At 35.6% G+C, this 19,305-nt stretch overlaps 1 protein-coding gene across 1 annotated transcript in view; it reads left to right on the forward strand.

Annotated features, from left to right (window-relative positions):
• LOC143255999 (dual specificity calcium/calmodulin-dependent 3',5'-cyclic nucleotide phosphodiesterase 1A-like) overlaps positions 1–19,305 on the forward strand; it is a 463,989-nt gene that overhangs the window by 2,246 nt on the left and 442,438 nt on the right. The window contains exon 2 of the mRNA XM_076512519.1: positions 2,174–2,554. The gene's annotated coding sequence lies outside the window, so the exon portion shown is untranslated. The remainder of the gene's footprint in view (positions 1–2,173; positions 2,555–19,305) is intronic.

Raw genomic sequence — 19,305 nt, forward strand, 5'->3', positions numbered from 1 at the left:
TTTTGTATCTCTCTGAATCTACCAAGTTGTATCTCATTTTATTTTTGTGTCCAGTTGATCTGTTTCTAGATCAGTATTCTATTCCTCCATATTTATATTCATATAATATTAATATTTCTCTGGATATGCCTATATTTTTTTCTCTCCTTCTTATTTTATCTCATTCTTCTATCTCTACTTATCTATTTAGTCTTCTCTTCTCCATATCAATCTCGTTTTTCTATACCTATGTATCTTTTTAGCTTTTCTTCTCCGTATCTATCTATCTATCTCGTTCTTCCGTATCTGTGTATCTATTTAACCTTTCTTCTCTATATCTGTCTCGTTCTTCTATATCTGTCAATCTATTTAGCTTTTCTTCTCTGTATCTGTTTCATTCTTTTATATCTGTGTACCTATTTAGCCTTTCTTTTCTGTATCTGTGTACCTATTTAGCCTTTCTTCTCTGTATCTGTTTCATTCTTCTGTATCTGGGTTTTTTATTTAGCCTTTCTTCTCTGTATCTGTTTCATTCTTCTGTACCTGGGTTTTTTATTTAGCCTTTTCTTCTCTATATCTATTTCATTCTTCTGTATCTGTGTATTTATTTAGCCTTTCTTCTCAGTATCTTCCTAGTTTTTTCCGTCTCTGTGTATCTATTTGGTCTTTTTCCTTTTTACTGTACCTTTTTTTCCATTCGTCCAGCTCTCCTTTCTTTGTGTCTGTCTATCTGGTCTTTATTTCTGTTTATACAATGGATACAGTTGACCTTTCTGTATATATGTAGTTATAAAGTTTTCGTCTATGTTCATATTGCGTTCACTTTCCTTCATTTGGGTTTCTCTGTGTGAGTTTATCTGCTATTTGCTCTTTAATACTTAGCGTGACTTGATTGTTGGAGCTCTTGACTTGCTATTTACGGGTCGCGAGTTGGAGTCCCCGTCGCTCTTTCAGTTGTGAGGGCGTTCTAACGTGGTTGTCAAGCCCACTTTTTGTTGGTAAGATAATAGCACAAGAGCTGGTGGTGTGAGATAATGACTAGCTGCCTTCCAAGTAGTCCTTTTACTGATAAATTATTAGGTAGGCATTCCCCAACTCTCGCGATATTCCACACAAAGCAAACTTGTTCTTTCTCAGTGTATTTATCTAAACAATCTTTTTTTTTTTATTCGATCTAGTGTTTCTTGTTTTATGTTTCTGTCTAGTATTTTCCTCGTTCCATTTATATGCACTTTGATTGTCTATCTATCTTCTCCTTCACAATGAACGTGTACCTATTTATCTTTTTTATATCTGTCTTTCTCTATATATATTTATAAATACTTTATCATCCTCTCTATTTATAATTACCTAATCTTACTATTTATATCAATATATCTGCCTTGTCTTTCCCTTCGTTTCTGTGTATATATCAACTATAATAATTATTATTTCAATTATTACACATATAGTCTTTCTGCTAAACTAAATACATTGTATTTTATAAACTAGTTTTAAGTGTATCTACATAAGTTAGTAATGCCTTTTTCTCTATTTAACTTTCTCTCTTTCTCATGTATCTATCTAGCTGTTGTTTCTCTGAGTATATATCGAGAAATTCTATATATATACATATATATGTTACCTCCCTCTCTCCATCAACGTAGTTTTTAATTATTGTGAATTAATCATGTCTTTCATTCTACGTAATACTCTAGTTTTCTTTCTTTATATATACATCTGTTTCTCTTTCTACTTTGTATCTATATTATATATTTGTACGTTTATTACATTTTTCTCTTTCTGTGTTCGCCAGAATTTTAATTCTCTTTGTTATGTATGTACTGTACTTTTCTTTCTCTCATCTAGTTTTCAGTTTCTCTTTCTGCCTATCAGTTTGTTCTGTGTATCCAGATTTTTTATGCAATCGTTTTCCTCTCGCTCTCCGTATCTGTACGAACTTTCAACATGTGTATATCTAGCTAGACTTGCTTCGTGTGTGTAACTATCCAGTAATTCTGTGTGTAGTTTTTTATGTCACTCACTGTTTATCCAGACTTTATCTTCCCGGTACATGTCTACTGTTTTTATCCCTGCTTACCATTCTACTCTTTTTCCCTGAGCACTTACTTAGTTTTACATTTACTTAGTTTTCGTCGTCGTACTGTGTAATTGCCTATTTTTTGTGTTATGCATCACTTTGTCTCTTTTATAGTTCGACACGAAACACATGACATTTACCTAACCAGCTGGTGTGACGTCACTATCAGATGCTCTCTACGAAACAACGAAACGACACGCGAGCAAATCATCCCGAGATTTCCTCGGTGTTTGGCTCAACTGGTCTAAGGGCAGTTTACATAGTAGCTCGCGTGTTATTCACGTGGTATCGTGACGAATAATTAATTAATTAAAAAACCAGGTAGGACGACGATGGTAAAGTGAAGCATTGTAGTTACTATTCATCTCATTCCAAGGTGTGTTTTCAGATGTAAACGAGAAACGATAGTCGAACAATGACATGGATATTACCTTGCTTTAACCATAGCTTTGAAAGAATACCTACTGTCCACTTGTTCGGATATGTCTGTATTAGGTAAGTTTAGTAAATCATTATCGCCTTGTGTTTCTGATATAGTTCTTATTTTTCAAATTTGTTGTTATCTGTATTATGAATGTTGTATATTTTGTATTACTAATTACTAATTATAATTAACAAAAAAAAAAAAAGCTAATTAGAAATTTCCTATAATATAACTTGTTTTCAGAAAATTATTTTACGTTTTAACAAAAAATATACTCAAAACTCGAAAGCAGTGTTCAATACGTCCCCAGATGGGACATTGGTGAATCTGCGGTGTTACAGATCCAAGATCCGGGATTCGATTCCCACAGTGGACGCAAAATATAGCACAATGTGGCATTGCGTTAGGGTGAGCAAACAAACAAGTTTTGTAATGTATAGAAATGTTGTTTATTTTTTAGTGTTATAAGAACTGTTTACGCTCTGTTTACCAAAATGAATAGAGATAATGTTTGCCAGTTTTCTAGGAATAATTCCTTAATCACAAACGCTTTGGTATATGTATTTGAACTGGATGGATCCGTGGATTTGTTTCGATACGATTGTATCACAAATCGACAATTTCAGAATCATAAGTTTCCATTTTGCATAGTTGTTCTAATATGATTTCGTAAGCAAACAACTAAAAGGCGTAAAACATAAGTACAAAAAAAAACCCTGCTTGGATGTACCTAAATCCTGGATATAACTCGTTAGGAATGTGAATCCTTAAAGCAGTGGTTCCCAACCAGGGGTGCGAGATAGCGTTCTAGGGGGTGCGAGATTTCATTTCTTGCATGGATGAAAATTTATTTTTTGTCGGCCATGTTGGGTTTATGCAACTTTTAGTTTCTTGTAATATTTTTTCTTTTCAAAATGTTTCGTTGTTGTTTATATATCATTAAAAACTAATTATAAAAATTTGTTTTAGCCACTTTCACCTTTATTCTTAAATACATAATTGCTGTGAGGGGTGCGAGAACATATGAAATTTTTTAAGGGTGCGGGGCATAAAAAAGGTTGGGAACCACTGTCTTATAGGGAGATGAATTTCACTAAGAACAAATTTCAAGCTTATGGATCAAAATAATTAATATAGAACTTGCTCGTAGCTAAACGTTATTTTCTTTATAATTGTCCCCATCCTCTAGTAGCACAATAGCAGGTATGTGGACTTGCAACGCTAGAAACCGTGGTTGGCAGAGCACAGATAGTCCACTGCGTAGCTGTCTTTAATTGCAAACAAACAAATAATTTTGCAGTTGTAAAATTCATTAGCTGCTCCACCTAACGGATGGTACAAAATTATTGGGTGAGTGAAGTTTAAACACGAGTAGCGGTCTAAAACACAAGTGATAAGTATTCAAACTGATCTTTTCGAAACGTCGAATAACAGATAATAATGAAGCGAAGTATTAAACAAATCTGTTCCTAAACTGTTGTCGCACGGTCGTATATATTCAGTTATTACTTAACACGTTGAATAACAGCTGAAGAGAAGAATTACACTATTAACAAAACAATCTGCTTCTCAGGAATGATCCCACGATGATAGATATCTAAGGTTTTTTTCCTAGGTCGAAACGTTGTTCTCTGCTTTATCAGGAAAAACGTTAATACCCATACCAACCGTTCTGATATACATTTTTATTTCAAGTGGGTTTCTCGTCATGAAGAGATATCCAAGCTGTAACTGAACCCCGGCTCCATTACTCGGAACGCTAACCACTGGGCCATACTTGACCCCAGTCATAGTCCATCGAAGCTGTTGCTTACCACGTTGAGTAACACCTGAAGACGGACCACAGTTTATTCACTATATAGCCTGCCAGTGGCACAGAGGTATGCCTGTCTGCGAACTCACATCGCTAAAAACTGGGTTTCGATACCCGTGGTGGGCAGAGTACTGGTAGCCTATTGTGTAGCTTTGTACATAATTCAAAACAAACGAACAAATGTTCAATATAGGTTTAGTAATGTAAAAATATTTATTTTTTCTCATCTAAACGCACTTAATAAAATTTTAGTTAACACCAGTTTCGACAGTAGAATTCTCCCTCAACGCCAAAGTTACACATTTAGAGGTTATCGATTTAGTTGAATACAGTCAATTGTTAATGAAGCCTATTATTGTCAATACATCCAATATAGCCAGTTGTTGTCAAAACAGTCAAATGTTGTCATGGGGAAAAATAATCTGTTTAAAAATCGGAGTCTCCGAAAACAAAAGGGGTTAGAAAGTTCAATATTGTCTACTAAACTGATGGTAAGGGAAGACGTGGCATAATGTGGTATTGTTTTTCAGTTTGAGAGCCACAAGACTAAAGATTTGTTTTCCCTGATTCCCATTCAAAGTTCTAAGAAAAACATTCCTTGTTCTTTCATACAGCTTTGGATCAAGAAATAAGTAGTTCCAATAAGCCATGCAAAATCCAAAACAGTTGATTACAACTAAAACTATATTCAGAATAGTTATATCCTCAAAAAGAAAACTACTGTCTAAGTGAAGTAAATTTTATCAAAAGTACTTTAAGAATTATGAGATTTATCCACGAAAGTTTGGATACAGTACAAAGTTTCAAAAAAATTTGTCATAGAAGATGAACGATGTATGTTTTTTTACGATTCTCAATGTGCATCTCAAGTCTGCCTTTAAATGCTTGTTAGTTTGTTTGAGTTTTTTGAATGAAATCCGCCAAACGAAAAATCGCACTTCACTTAAAACCGTGTAGCTAATACACAAATGAAGATATCTACAATTGGGAAATGGCGTCGTAATCGCGCAAAGCCACACGAGCGCTTTCTGCGCTAGCCGTCCCTAATTTAGCAGGGTAAGACTAGAGGGAAGGCAGCTAGTCATCACCACCCATCGCCAACTCTTGGACTACTCTTTTACCAACGAATAGTGGGATTGACCGTCACATAATAACGGCCCCATGGCTGAAAGAGCGAGCACGTTTTGTGTGATGGGGATTCGAACCCGCGACCTTAATATTACGAGTCGGACGCCTTAACCCGCGGCCTGGCATGGCCAAGTGTGTTAAGGCGTTTAAATCGTAATCCGAGGGTCGCGGGTTCGAATCCTGGTCGCACCAAACATGCTCCCCTTTCAACCGTGGAGGCGTTATAATCCCACTATTTGTTGGTAAAAGAGTAGCCCAATAATTGGCGGGGGTTAGTGATGACTAGCTGCCTTCCTTCTAGTCTTACACTGCTAAATTAGGGACAACTAGCGCAGAAAGCCCTCGTGTGGCTTTGCGCGAAATTCAAAAAACAAATAAACAAACCTGCTGTAAATTCAGTAATAAAAAATAAAGTTATTAATGAAGGTACAATGCCTGAGCATCACTTGAATAAAAGTTATGAAAAAAAGGTTTGTATTTTGGAGGTTATGATTAGTAAAATATTTGTAGGTGGCTCTGACGGATCGATTCTCATAAATAGACACTGAGGTGCATAATTATTACACAATCCATTATCAACAACCAGGAAAAATAAAAATGATAATGGTTTAATCATTTCAGACTTTAGGTACATTTCACAATTCCCCACCCACTAACCCATATACTACTCAGTGATTCTTCAGAAAACAAATCTACTTAACTAATATCAGCCCTGGAAAAATAAAGTATACTTCACGACTTTAAATGTGTCTTTTTCATTGCTTTCTGAGACCATCTAGGATCTCATATGCTGGTAGAATAGCTGCATGTAATTAGAACATATGTATTCTGTGTTTCCAAATTAACAACACCTTAAGCTCGCAGGGGCTAGCAACAAATCTATGGTTTAAGAATAGCTGAATCTAATTCTGAACTGCTGACCAAGAAGAAGACAGGCAGTCAGCAAGACTTGCTATAACAATAGCTATATCCTTCCTGATGACGAGAAGCCCCCTTCAAGTAAAGATGTATTCACAATACTGTTAATATAAGTATTAAAACTTTAATTAAAATAAATTACAGAACAAAATTTTGACCTTCTTAGGTCGTCTTCAGTTTGCAAACTCTTTTTGGTCGAAACGTTGTTTTGCACTCGTAATTAAAGTTTCTATACCAGTACCAGGAATTTTAGAATACAGAGTATTATCCTGCTTTGAACCACATAGCATGATTGACTGTCATTATTATAATACGCTTACAGCTGCAGGTTAATTTTTCGGTTAACTGGAGTTTACGTGTTAATTGGCTGAGAGAGTTTCACTTGTTAAATTGAAATTTTATATGTTAAACAACAAATAAAACATTACGTTATGAGAAGTCAGGAGAATTAATGATAATTCTAAGCCTCATTTGGACAGACGTAAATACATATATTAAAATTAACAACTGTTCGTAAAAAGATGATTTAGTCATACCATGTAACTTACGTTACGTCTTTTATAAATAATATTGATAACAGGCTTAAATATGTTTTAATCCGAAGAAAGGAGACCGCGTTTTATGTTGTGACATAGCATTGAAAGTATTAACAGATAGTTTGTTTGTTTTGAATTTCACGAAAAGCTACATGAGGGTTATCTGCGCTAGCCGTCCTTAATTTAGCAGTGTAAGACTGGAGGAAAGGCAGCTAGTCAGCAGCACCTACCGCCAACTCTTGGTCTACTCTTTCACCAACGAATAGTGGGATTGACCGTCACATTATAACACATCCACGACTTAAAGGGCGAGCATGTTTGGTGCGACCGGGATTCGAACCCGCGACCCTCGGATTACGAGTCGAACGCCTTAGCACGCTTGGCCATGCTGTGTCATTAACAGATAGTAATATTGACAAAAGAATTTGCGAAAATTCTCAGCTAGTAATGTTCTTCTAAGTTACGAGTATTTTATTTTCTAAAAATATATACATATCGATTAACCTTAAACCTAAGTATTTTAATACCGATTGAATGAACTGTAGGAGCCCGACCAATCTTTTACATACATATTCTAGTGGCAACAATGTCCTAGATTCTAGAAATAAAGAAACGGCAATGACGGTGATCGTTAGAAGCACGCAAGAAACCAATAGCGCAAGAGATCTTGTCATCCACGTGCGCAGCAACAGCGAGCTCGTCGTCTGAGTGAATAAGAAATTTAAAAAATCTTAAAATTTGTTTTAAAATAGGTAAAAATCAAACTTAATTGGAAATACCTACATGTTTAGAAGTTTAAAAAGATTTGTCTCACAGAGAAAGTCTTGCTGAGATGTATTGTGTACAGCTTCAAATACGTATGAGAAAGTTAGCCTACAATATAAAATAATAATGAGAGGACGATAAATGTCTGTTATTGTTATTACTGAACTTATAGTTCAGAAAAATAACCTAGTAAGATAACCTGATAAAATAATCTTGAAAATTATCTTTATTGTTACTATTGTAATACACGTTGTTTGTTTGTTTGTTTTGGAATTTCGCACAAAGCTACTCGAGGGCTATCTGTGCTAGCCGTCCCTAATTTAGCAGTGTAAGACTAGAGGGAAGGCAGCTAGTCATCACCACCCACCGCCAACTCTTGGGCTACTCTTTTACCAACGAATAGTGGGATTGACCGTCACATTATACACGCCCCCACGGCTGGGAGGGCGAGCATGTTTAGCACGACGCGGGCGCGAACCCGCGATCCTCGGATTACGAGTCGCACGCCTTACGCGCTAGGCCATGTCAGGCCTGTAATACACGTGCAAACCATTATCTTCGATCCCAGTACCGAATAAAAAAATGTCTCTCTTAGTCAAGATAACTTCTTTCATATTCATCCACTATTTTAGCTTGGCAACTTTGTGTGTCTGAAACAAATTAAGAAGCAATTTAGATTTGAGTACAAATTATTGATTTAATATATAATATAGGCTTCTCTCCCCTTGAAAAGAAATATTTACTGGCCCTGTCCTTATCTCCGTATACTTGGCTGTGACGGTGTATCACTTCACATAAACTTGAATTTCATTTACTGAAACTGACCTAGTAAGAGCAGATAAAAAAGAAACGTGTTTAATCTGTATCAGAGTTTTCATTATAGTCTTGGCAGCGATTAAAATGTCTGTTATATGGATTCAAGCCAACCAATTAGATGGGAAGTGGAACATTTTGTTAAATCTCTCTAAAAGTGTGCTAGTGACTCCACTGATAATTTGAAAGACTGTCCTGACACTAGATATAGGATTGAACGTTTGGATAAAACTGTTCCGAATATCAGAACGTCAGTTTCCTTTGATTTCCATATAGATCTAAACACTTTCATTAAAAACAGTCGTTATACATTTGTTCTACGTTCAAAAAGATGTCCATTCAAAGGGGAAACTTCATCATGTTTCACTTGAAGAGAATACAAAACATGCAGTAAATAACGGACAATGGATGACCAGTAAAAAAATAAAATTCCACTAGGTAAACTTTATCTGAACTAGTATTTGACAACTTTAGCACGTTTTTTTGTTTATTATTTTTAGTCATACTTTTAGTGGTCAATTGCTTTCGCCATAAGGTTAACTGACGACTGAAAGGCCTGAGGTTAGATGAAAATGTTGAAACAAAGGAATAGATTACTAGCCAAACACGCTTCATCTGTGTTGATATCTTAATGGTGAAATGCTCTTCATAGCTATTAGGTTAAAACTGATGACGTGAGGGCCTGAGGCTTGACTGAAGTACTGAAATGAAGAGATAGCATAGTGGTCTAAAACAGTGCATCCGTGTTGATAATTTACGCTGTAAACTCTTGTAGATGAATCTCACTTTACTAGAATTTAATTTTAAAATGATAATTAAGAAGTGGTGTTATTGTTCAGGACATTGTTTTGTTTAACTTGCTCTGTTCTACACAACCTTTTCCCCCCCCAGGATATACCCTGTTAAATGACTTGGGTATTTACGGACATGTAAAATATTTTGATCAAATTCTTCTTACCAGATTTACCCTTCCTACTCTTATTATAATAATCTATGTACAGTTCAGGCTTCGTGCTAACTGGGAGAGTAGTAGTATATAAAACCATTGTTTTGTTTATTTGTTTGTTTTGGAATTTCGCACAAAGCTACTCGAGGGCTATCTGTGCTAGCCGTCCCTAATTTAGCAGTGTAAGACTAGAGGGAAGGCAGCTAGTCATCACCACCCACCGCCAACTCTTGGGCTACTCTTTTACCAACGAATAGTGGGATTGACCGTCACATTATACACCCCCACGGCTGGGAGGGCGAGCATGTTTAGCGCGACCATTGTTTTGTAAACGTGTGTCTTGTTGAATGTGAAATTAGAAGTTTTAAAATTTAGTTTAAATATAAAGAATTTTTCACATTTAAATTTCTGCTGAACATTTAGTTTATATTAGTTTCTTCTCTAAGTGTGAATGATGATTGTTCTGGTTTTGCTTGGGTTTTTTGGTTTAAGGTATTCTACTTTTCAGTAAAGTCTTACTTTTAAAATCTTCAGGTTTGACTTTTTTATTTTGATCCTTAGTTTTAAGGGAACACTTCAGCTTGAAATAAACCCGAATATTATCTGCTGAAATTTAAACAAAGAAACTTTTCAAATTCGCGTTTCAAAGTTATCTTCTGTCAGGTTAAACGTAAATTACGTTTTAATAGGTATGCAAGCTTTTTATCTGAAGTTACGAACTGGGATCATTTTGTTTGTTCGGCTTAAGCTTGAATTATAGGGTTTGTTTGTTTTTCGAATTTTGGGTAAAGCTACACGAGGGCTATCTATGCTAGCCGTTCCTAATTTAGCAGTATAAGACTGCAGGGAAGGCAACTAGTCATCACCACCCACCGCCAAATCTTGGGCTACTCTTTTACCAACGAATAGTGGGATTGACCGTCACTTTATAACGCCTTCACAGATGAAAAGGCGAGGATGTTTGGTGCGACGGGGAATCCAACCCGCGACCTTCCGATTACGAGTCGAGTGCCTTAACCACCTGGTCATGCCGGGCCAATATTATAGGGAAGTTAAAACTATGCGTTAGTTGTGAACCAAGTTCTCTCATATTTACTTCTGATCTAATATGGCTTTTGCACCCAATATTTTCTGGTTGTACTGTTTTCAGGTTTAAGACTGAGCTAAGCTTCTGCGTTTTAAATATAAACGAAATAGCCTTTGAAGCTTGGATGCAAATAAAAAACTATTTCACTTATGGATTTTATTTAAACTGAAATTTCTCCAGTTGAGAATTATGAGATGTTTCAGGTTAAACTAAGAATAAAACATTCAGCTTAATTCTGGTCTAAGGAGGTTTCCTCCTTACTTAACTGGATTTTTCTTTAAATTCATGCATGTCAGCTCCGAATATTTTTTAGGTTCGAACTACGAACATTCAAGCTGCGATAATAAAATTCAGATTGATTGTATAAATGGTAATTTTGTAAATTTTATAAGAATATACGATAGTCCTTTTAACGTAATTTTATAGTCTTTTGTTTCAGAAATTGTTAATGCAGTAGCGATCACAAACAGGATTGCTGTATTTTATATAAATGATTTGTGTATGCTAATAAGGTGGCACGCCGTAATGTCAAAGACAGGTTTAACACATATTTCGACAAAGTTAAACCTCAACAACAATAGAAATAATCAACAGCTCCTTTAACAATCTTTAACAGTTAATTAACAGCAACTCTTTTAACAACGTACATTAATTAACAGCAGTTTTTTTAGCATTCTACGTTAATTCACAACAACTCCTTTAACAATCTAAGTTTATTAAAAGCATCGATATCTAAATAATCTATATTAATTAACACCAATTCCTTTAACAATGTAAGTTAATTAGCAGGAACAGCTTTAACAACCTACGTTAATTAACAGCAAATTTAACATTCGAAGCCAATTAACAGCAACTCCTTTAACAATCTAAATTAATTAACAGCAATTTTAACAATCGAACAATTCTCTTCGCGTGTTGTGACGTCTATCTTCTATATTCATTAGGAGAAATTCTCGAAAATTTAGCTCGCAACAATACTGACCTTTACGCACATATTTAATAAAGTCGATTTTTACGAGCGAGAAGCTTCTACAAATTTAGAGAACAGGTGAAACTTGTGCAATACACATTTAACAATATAAGTTACATACATTTTAAAATATAAATTACAATGAAACAAGCACAGATATTAAAATAATATTAACCCTGTTACACTTAGCACAGAGATTCTATTCTTCGTAACTTATCTGATCTCATACTAATCCTTCATGATGTAGACGTTACATCATAGGTGATACTTTAGATTTGACATACTGTTTCTCTTTCAAATCAAGGGTGTAATCGCAGACATTCGTACCAGGATTGAAACTGTCGTGATGTTTATCAGATGTTTAAGTCTTCTTTACATGCCTTTATTCTTCACTCCTATTGGATTGGAGACAGGTTGATGGGTTCGCTTCTTTGTTCTTCACTCCTATTGGATTGGAGACAGGTTGATGGGTTTGCTTCTTTGTTCTTCACTCCTATTGGATAGGAGGCAGGTTGATGGGTTCGCTTCTTTGTTCTTCACTCCTATTGGATTGGAGACAGGTTGATGGGTTCGCTTCTTTGTTCTTCACTCCTATTGGATTGGAGACAGGTTAATGGGTTCGCTTCTTTGTTCTTCACTCCTATTAGATTGGAGACAGGTTGATGGGTTCGCTTCTTTGTTTTTCACTCCTATTGGATAGGAGGCAGGTTGATGGGTTCGCTTCTTTGTTCTTTACTCCTATTGGATAGGAGGCAGGTTGATGGATTCGCTTCTTTGTTCTTCACTCCTATGGATAGGAGGCAGGCTGATGGATTTGCTTCTTTTATCCATTATATTTTTATGGAAGATCTAGAAGAAAAACAGAAGGTAATATACCTCTTTTAAAAATTAATTTATTATTATGATATGTTAAAATATTTGCGATTTGAAACCATGATTCAAACTTTGAGATTGTTATTTGATAATCTAAACCTGTATCCACCATCCAATTCAAGACTGAAAACTGTTAAATAACTTTTCTTCCCTGAATCTTTAGTAATAAACATAAACAATGGGCTGTATCACTTTATTTAATACTTTACAAAACAGTGTTTAACAGAATGTTCGTATTAACATTGTCACTCTTCTGATAGACATTTGTAAACGTCTTTGAAAGCTTGTGTTTGATAAATACATGCTGGCGTAAGCCCAAACGTGTTAGATTAAATATTCTATTCACGTTCACAATCATTCTCGATATCTACGCATTGCAGGAATATATATATATAAAGCATTCTCGACAAACGATATTTATATTGTGAAATTGTTAAACGACGTAAAGCAAAAAAACACAATCATGATTTAGAGGAAGCATTTTTTTTCCGTGTTTTCCGTGAGATCGGAAAAACTTGCAGAGGTGGATATGTTTATTGGTACTCTTAATGATATGATAAACAAAGGATTGTGAAGTTTACGAAAACTTTAAAACCGAAACTGACCACAAGCATCCTGATATATCTCAAAACCAACAACTGTTTTTATGAGGAAAGCAACTAACGACACGGTCGTGCTATTGGACTACAGACCTCTTAAGAGGCCCGGTATGTCCACATAGTTAAGGCACTTGACTGTAATCTGAGGGTCCCGGATCGAATCCTCGTCACATCAAACATGTTTGCCCTTTCAGTCGTGGGGGCGTTATAATGTGACGGCCAATTCCGCTATTCTTTGGTAAAAGAGTAGCTCAAAAGTTGACGGTGGGTGGTGATGTCTAGCTGTCTTCCCTCTAGTCTTACAGTGCTACATTAGGGACTGCTGAAAGGGCTAATTTCTATTTACGCTTGTGAGTTCACCAACTTTCGATTATTTTTATAAGGTGTCCAGAACCATAAATGATTTGCAGTTTTTCATAATTTCAGGTAAGTAACTGATTATGCTGCTTTCAAAGTACGTTAACCTACTGTTAAAACAAATTTTATTTCGAAATACAAGGACATCACATATAACACAGATTGTAACATTTGTTAAAATGACTGTAGTTCTGGACCTTTCGGGCATCCTGTATACTAATATCTGTTTAACATGTCTTCCAAAGAAAGTGTCAACCTGAACGTTTAATCAAAGTAAAGATATAAAAGTTAGTTTTCTCAAAGTATAACTAAGAAAGAAGAAACACTCACACACACTTGTCGATTGTTTACTGAAACTAAGAACGAAGAATACTTAATTAATTTATAGATGTCACTTTGGGAAGAACGATTGGAGATCATGTAACAGAGAAGTGAGAGCATCTACAAAAAGTTATAAAACAATGACAGTTGATATGTAGCGCGTGACTAAAGGTACAGGAAGCACTTGGCGCATTCAGAATGTTAACTTACATTACTACAGTACATTTTCTCAGAGAACAATAACAAACAACACCTACAGGTTGTTTAAGAGTAAGATTGTTGTGTCATAAGCTAAAGTTCACATCTGCTGACCAACACCTCACGTATTTATTTATTAAAAAGTTCACTATCTTTCTCTTTCTGTCTTGAGGTCCTTTTCTTGTGTAATTTGTGAAGGATTTACTGTTGTGTATTTATTTTAATATCAGTGTTTGTTTTAGTTAAATATATATTTAGAAATACATGTAACTTATATTGTTCAAATTGGTCTTGCGAAATTCCCGCCTATTCGCTAAAGTTGTAAAAGATTCTCGAGTGTAAGAGTCAACAATATGTGTGTATGTAAATATTATTGATTGTTGTTAGTACTATTGCCTTAGGTAAAAGTTTTCGAAACTTTCCTCTCAAGCTTATAAAATTAACCAATACAATGCGCTAAGAGACAGTATATATTGTTGGTTTGCCACAGTCGGTATACTATAAACCTCAGAACTTATATCTGTGATGAACTCTTATTAATCGGGGAACTACAGATATTTGACCAGGAACGTTTATAGATACTGAACATTAAAACCAGTTAACATCAGCGGATTAACTTTGGAGTTAGTATTTTTACGAATACATTGTATAACTTCAGCGGTGAAAAACTCACGTGTGATCAGCGAAGAGCAAGCTAGCTCCATGTTAAGTGAATTTTACTTATATCAAATCAAAATTAATTCGCTCGTCGTGAGCCCTCGATAAGACATCAAACAAATTCCTGATCAGATATTAGACTCAATACTGTTTTTAAGTTTGTAAAACTTTTGTATATACATAATTATTTGTAATAACTGTTATTATAAAACGCAAACTAACGTGGCAGGGGTTTAGTTTAGAGAGAGAGAAATCAGAAGAGTTCTCTCTCCAACTGGGGTGTTCAGGAACTTTGTAGTTCCTCTTCGTCCCCTTACATGCGAAATGTTTTAAAATATCCGTGGAATTTTTACTTTATTTTTAACATTTCAAAAAATGGAATGGTGTATTTGTGAGTGAGAGGAAGGACGGGAGAACTGGACGAAAGCAGCGAAAGTGAAGTGAGCCAGACCTTGGCTCGAGGACGGAGTACACTGGCGGCTGACGAATTGATTTTTAAAATTTACTGTGATTGATTAGATACCCTGTGACTGGGTAAACGGCCCTTTTTAGAATGAGGCTGGGACCTACAGGTCCGATGCCAGAGATTTTGCTGTGGGGGGAAACGGGAGTACCCCGAGAAAACCCACTTTCACGGCCTGGGCGCCGAATAATCTACCCAGACCGTGCCCGGAAGTAGCTGGGAAGAAGTATACATAGCTGTTATTATAAATCGTATTATTGTTTATATATTAAAATATATTTGTGTTAAAAAGAAAATTGTGTATATCAATCTTGTTGGCAAACATCATAAGCTTGATACATCTCTGCATTTAATTAGCTTTTAAACTTCAATTACAATGTAACTCAGTTTCAGACTACTTGAAATCGTAATACGTAACATGATAAATTGAAAAATCGTCCGAGATAAATTATAATGCATAACAAGTTCAAAGCGTGTTACTATATATAGATGGAAAATGGCCACACTTCACCTATGTATTTATTAAACACTTCTCTCTCTGTTTTTTTTTATCCGTTTATGACTAATATAACTAGATTAGTTTTATGTTTAAGGTCGGTAGTTTGCATTATTAACAGTACTACAGCTACATGTGGCAACAAAACTATGGTCTATGCCATGTAAAAACTACACTGACAAACACAACACCAACATTATTTATAAAATACAATGTGATAACTGCTACGACTTATATATTGGAAAAACAAGTAGAAAAATGGAAACCAGATTCAAAGAACACAAAAAGTCATCTTCACACGTTTTCGAACACTGCAAATCAAATAAACACAACATAACCATAGAAAACACCCAAATACTAAATAAAGAAACAAACATAAACAAACGCAAAATTAAAGAAGCCTTACTTATACAGCAACTCAAGCCCAAAATAAACCAATATAAAGGAACACTTTATACCTATATTAATAAATATATCCAACATCTAAGCACGCCCTCTACATTCCTACACTCAATTACTCAACTGCCTTCAAACATGTGGTCAGCTACCAGTCAGTAATCCTTTCTTTCTTCGTGAACCTGACAATGACCGAAGAAGATCGAAACGTTGTTCGCACCTCTACATAGAGTTTTCTCTATCCATACCAGCCGTTTTTAAATATATAATTTTCTCTACAAGTGGGTTTTCACGTCATCACGGAGTACTACAGCGTAGTTTAGAATTTATCAATCTGTGATCCGTAGCTCCCTCTGCTGGTGAGCCGGAGAAAGGATGAATAATTAATAAGAAAAAGTGGTATCGTGGGTTTCACCGAGATAAGAACAAAGAAGTAAAGTTGTTCTTGAACAAAAGAAGTTTTATAACTCGAGTTATCTGCTGTCAGTATCACTTGCAGATGTTCATTTTCACTAGTTTAGGTGTCTCTGGTCGATATAATTATAAAGAAATATCTATGTTTTCGTCAATACTAACTGCCATCGAAATCACTAAAGACGTTTGCGTGTTGAATATTATACTTTATTTTTCTCAGATCTATATCACTATAGACACCCCCCGCTTAGTACAGCGGTAAGTCTCCGGATTTATAACGCTAAAATCAGGCGTTCGATTCCTCTCAGTGGGCTCAGCAGATAGCCCGATGTGGCTTTACCATAAAACACACACACACACACACACACACACACTATAAACAAGTTTGTTTTCAAAGTTTTTAGATTAGTTGTTTGTGATCGGTATTACTATAGAGTTTGTTTGTTTGTTTTAGAATTTCGCACAAAGCTACACGAGGGCTATCTGTGCTAGCCGTCCCTAATTTAGCAGTGTAAGACTAGTGGGAAGGCAGCTAGTCATCACCACCCACCGCCAACTCTTGGGCTACTCTTTTACCAACGAATAGTGGGATTGACCGTAACATTATACACCCCCACGGCTGGGAGGGCGAGCATGTTTAGCGCGACGCGGGCTCGAACCCGCGACCCTCGGATTACGAGTCGCACGCCTTACGCGCTTGGCCATGCCAGGCCTACTTTTGAGAAGTTTGCCTGTTTTTAATATTATTAGTTTATTTGTTTGTCATTGAGATGACTACAAACAAGCTTGTTTTCGACATTACATCTGTGATCGATATTATTATATGATTAATGTTTGCCATCAATATAAGTAAACTGGTTGTACGTAATACATACTACTGATTACCATTTTCGGTAGACTTAGCCGAACTTTCTCTGCGTCTGACAAAAATACGACGGATAAGTTAGTACTTGCTATAGATCAACTCATCATTCTGTGATCTACTTCTTGTGAGCCGTATTCACCTTAAGAACATTTCTAGTTATAGCTGGCCTTACTGTCTAGAAGTACGAATAAAATAAACGAAAACCGTCAACTTTATTTTTTTTCTTTCTCCTAGCGTAACTATTTGCAGTTTTAATATTGCTTGTATTTTGTTTGTTTTAGCTCAAACATACACAATGGGTTATCTATTCTGTGTCCAACGCTGGAATCGAACCCCAAATTTCAGCGTTTCAAGCCTTCATACTGACCTCGTCGATCCAAAAGGAAGACGCGATCTTTACGTTCGGAAGCTATTGTTAATTAAGAATTACTTCTCGGAAATCTTTACTCATACTTAAAGGGAAAAAGTCGTTTTACTGAAACGGTTACATCATTATCTGTGATTTTGTTCAAAACGAGTTCGTGCATAAATAATCTCGACTCGGTGTCAAATCTGAGAGCTTACATCCCTAATAATCCGTATTTGTTATCACACGTCATATAGAGCAGATAGCCCAGACTGTAACTTTGTACTTAACAACAAAACCAAGAAACAATATAAAAACTTTGTCCCTTGGAGGGTGGTGGGTTTAATGGCTTGTTTGTTTGTTTTTTGAATTTCGTGCATAGCTACACGAGGGAAGGCAACTAGTCATCGCCACCCACCGCCAACTCTTGGGCTACTCTTTTTCAAAGAATAGTGGGACTGATCGTCTCTTTATAACGCCCCCTACGGCTGAAAGGGCGAGCATATTTGATGGAACGGGATTCGAACCCACGACCTTCAGATTGCGAGTCGAGCGCCCTAACCACATGGGCATGTCGGGCTAATGGTTATTAGTAACTTGATGCATTTACAACGTTAAAATTCGGGGTTTGATTCCACGTGGCGGGCACAGCAAATAGTCCTATGTGACTTTTTTTTACTAAAAGAAAAACAACTATTAAACTATTCTATACTAATTAAAATTATGTCTAAATTTTATGATCTTGGAATTCACTACCTACTCACATGGTGATTTCGTGTTTATAATATTGAAGACTAAAGTTATTTCTCTCATGTGAACTCGCCAACACAGGATTTTGTCTTTTAATTATTTTCAATATGCAGCATTTCCCTCAATATATTCGTAATGAACAAGACTTATGGAATAACCCTTTTTTCAGAAAATAATTAATAAAAAAACAATTAAAATGTGTGTGTGTGTGTGTTTTCTTATAGCAAATCCACGTCGGGGTATCTGCTGAGCCCACCGAGGGGAATCGAACCCCTGATTTTAGCGTTGTAAGTTTGGAGACATACCGCTGTACAAGCGGGGGGCAATCAAAAAATAAAATAAAACCATATTCGCGATTTTTTTAAGGTTAAATATTTATTGACATTTGTAAGCCATGGTCCACGTTAAGTTTCTTATTAGGTTTATTTGTTATTTAGCAAAAAAAATGCACATAGAGCTGTCTGTGCTATGTTCATCATGAATAAAAAAGTAACAGTTTTTAGTGTTACATATCATCAGACGTAGCATTGAGCCATTGGGGAGCGTGCGAGGTATGTATTATACCTTACATTTACCCGTTTATTCTGCGTAAGCGCCACACCTTGTACCTACATGTTTGCCAAGTCTGTGCATCTATGTTTACATTCACATATAAAAACCTATGTGTACTTCCAAGTAACGCAGACGTTTACTCATGTACGTTATTACAAATAAATACACATGAATACATGTGTGTGATAAACAAGAATACGTACTATTCATCTGGATTAATATTCTAGGAATCGTTGATAGAGGGCAGCACAGAGCACTGCTGCTTGACGTTACCTCAACGATAAATTGTATACTTTTGCCATGTATTACACTTGTAATGTTTATAGTATTTCTAGCATTGCGATGTTTTTAATCAACGACCAAAATTAACAAATAATTCAAAACAAGTAGGTACAAACTCTTACAATATTACACGCGATTTTTGCATCAGAAAATAATTGACTACTGTAAATGTTTCTCATTTTATTGTTTCGTACAAGGCTCAATAGATGGCACAACATAGAAAACTTTTATCTTGCATGCCATATGAAATACACCATTTAATTTATAGAAAGTTAAT

Source organism: Tachypleus tridentatus, chromosome 7 (assembly GCF_004210375.1).
Source record: "Tachypleus tridentatus isolate NWPU-2018 chromosome 7, ASM421037v1, whole genome shotgun sequence".
NCBI classification, from domain to species: domain Eukaryota; kingdom Metazoa; phylum Arthropoda; class Merostomata; order Xiphosura; family Limulidae; genus Tachypleus; species Tachypleus tridentatus.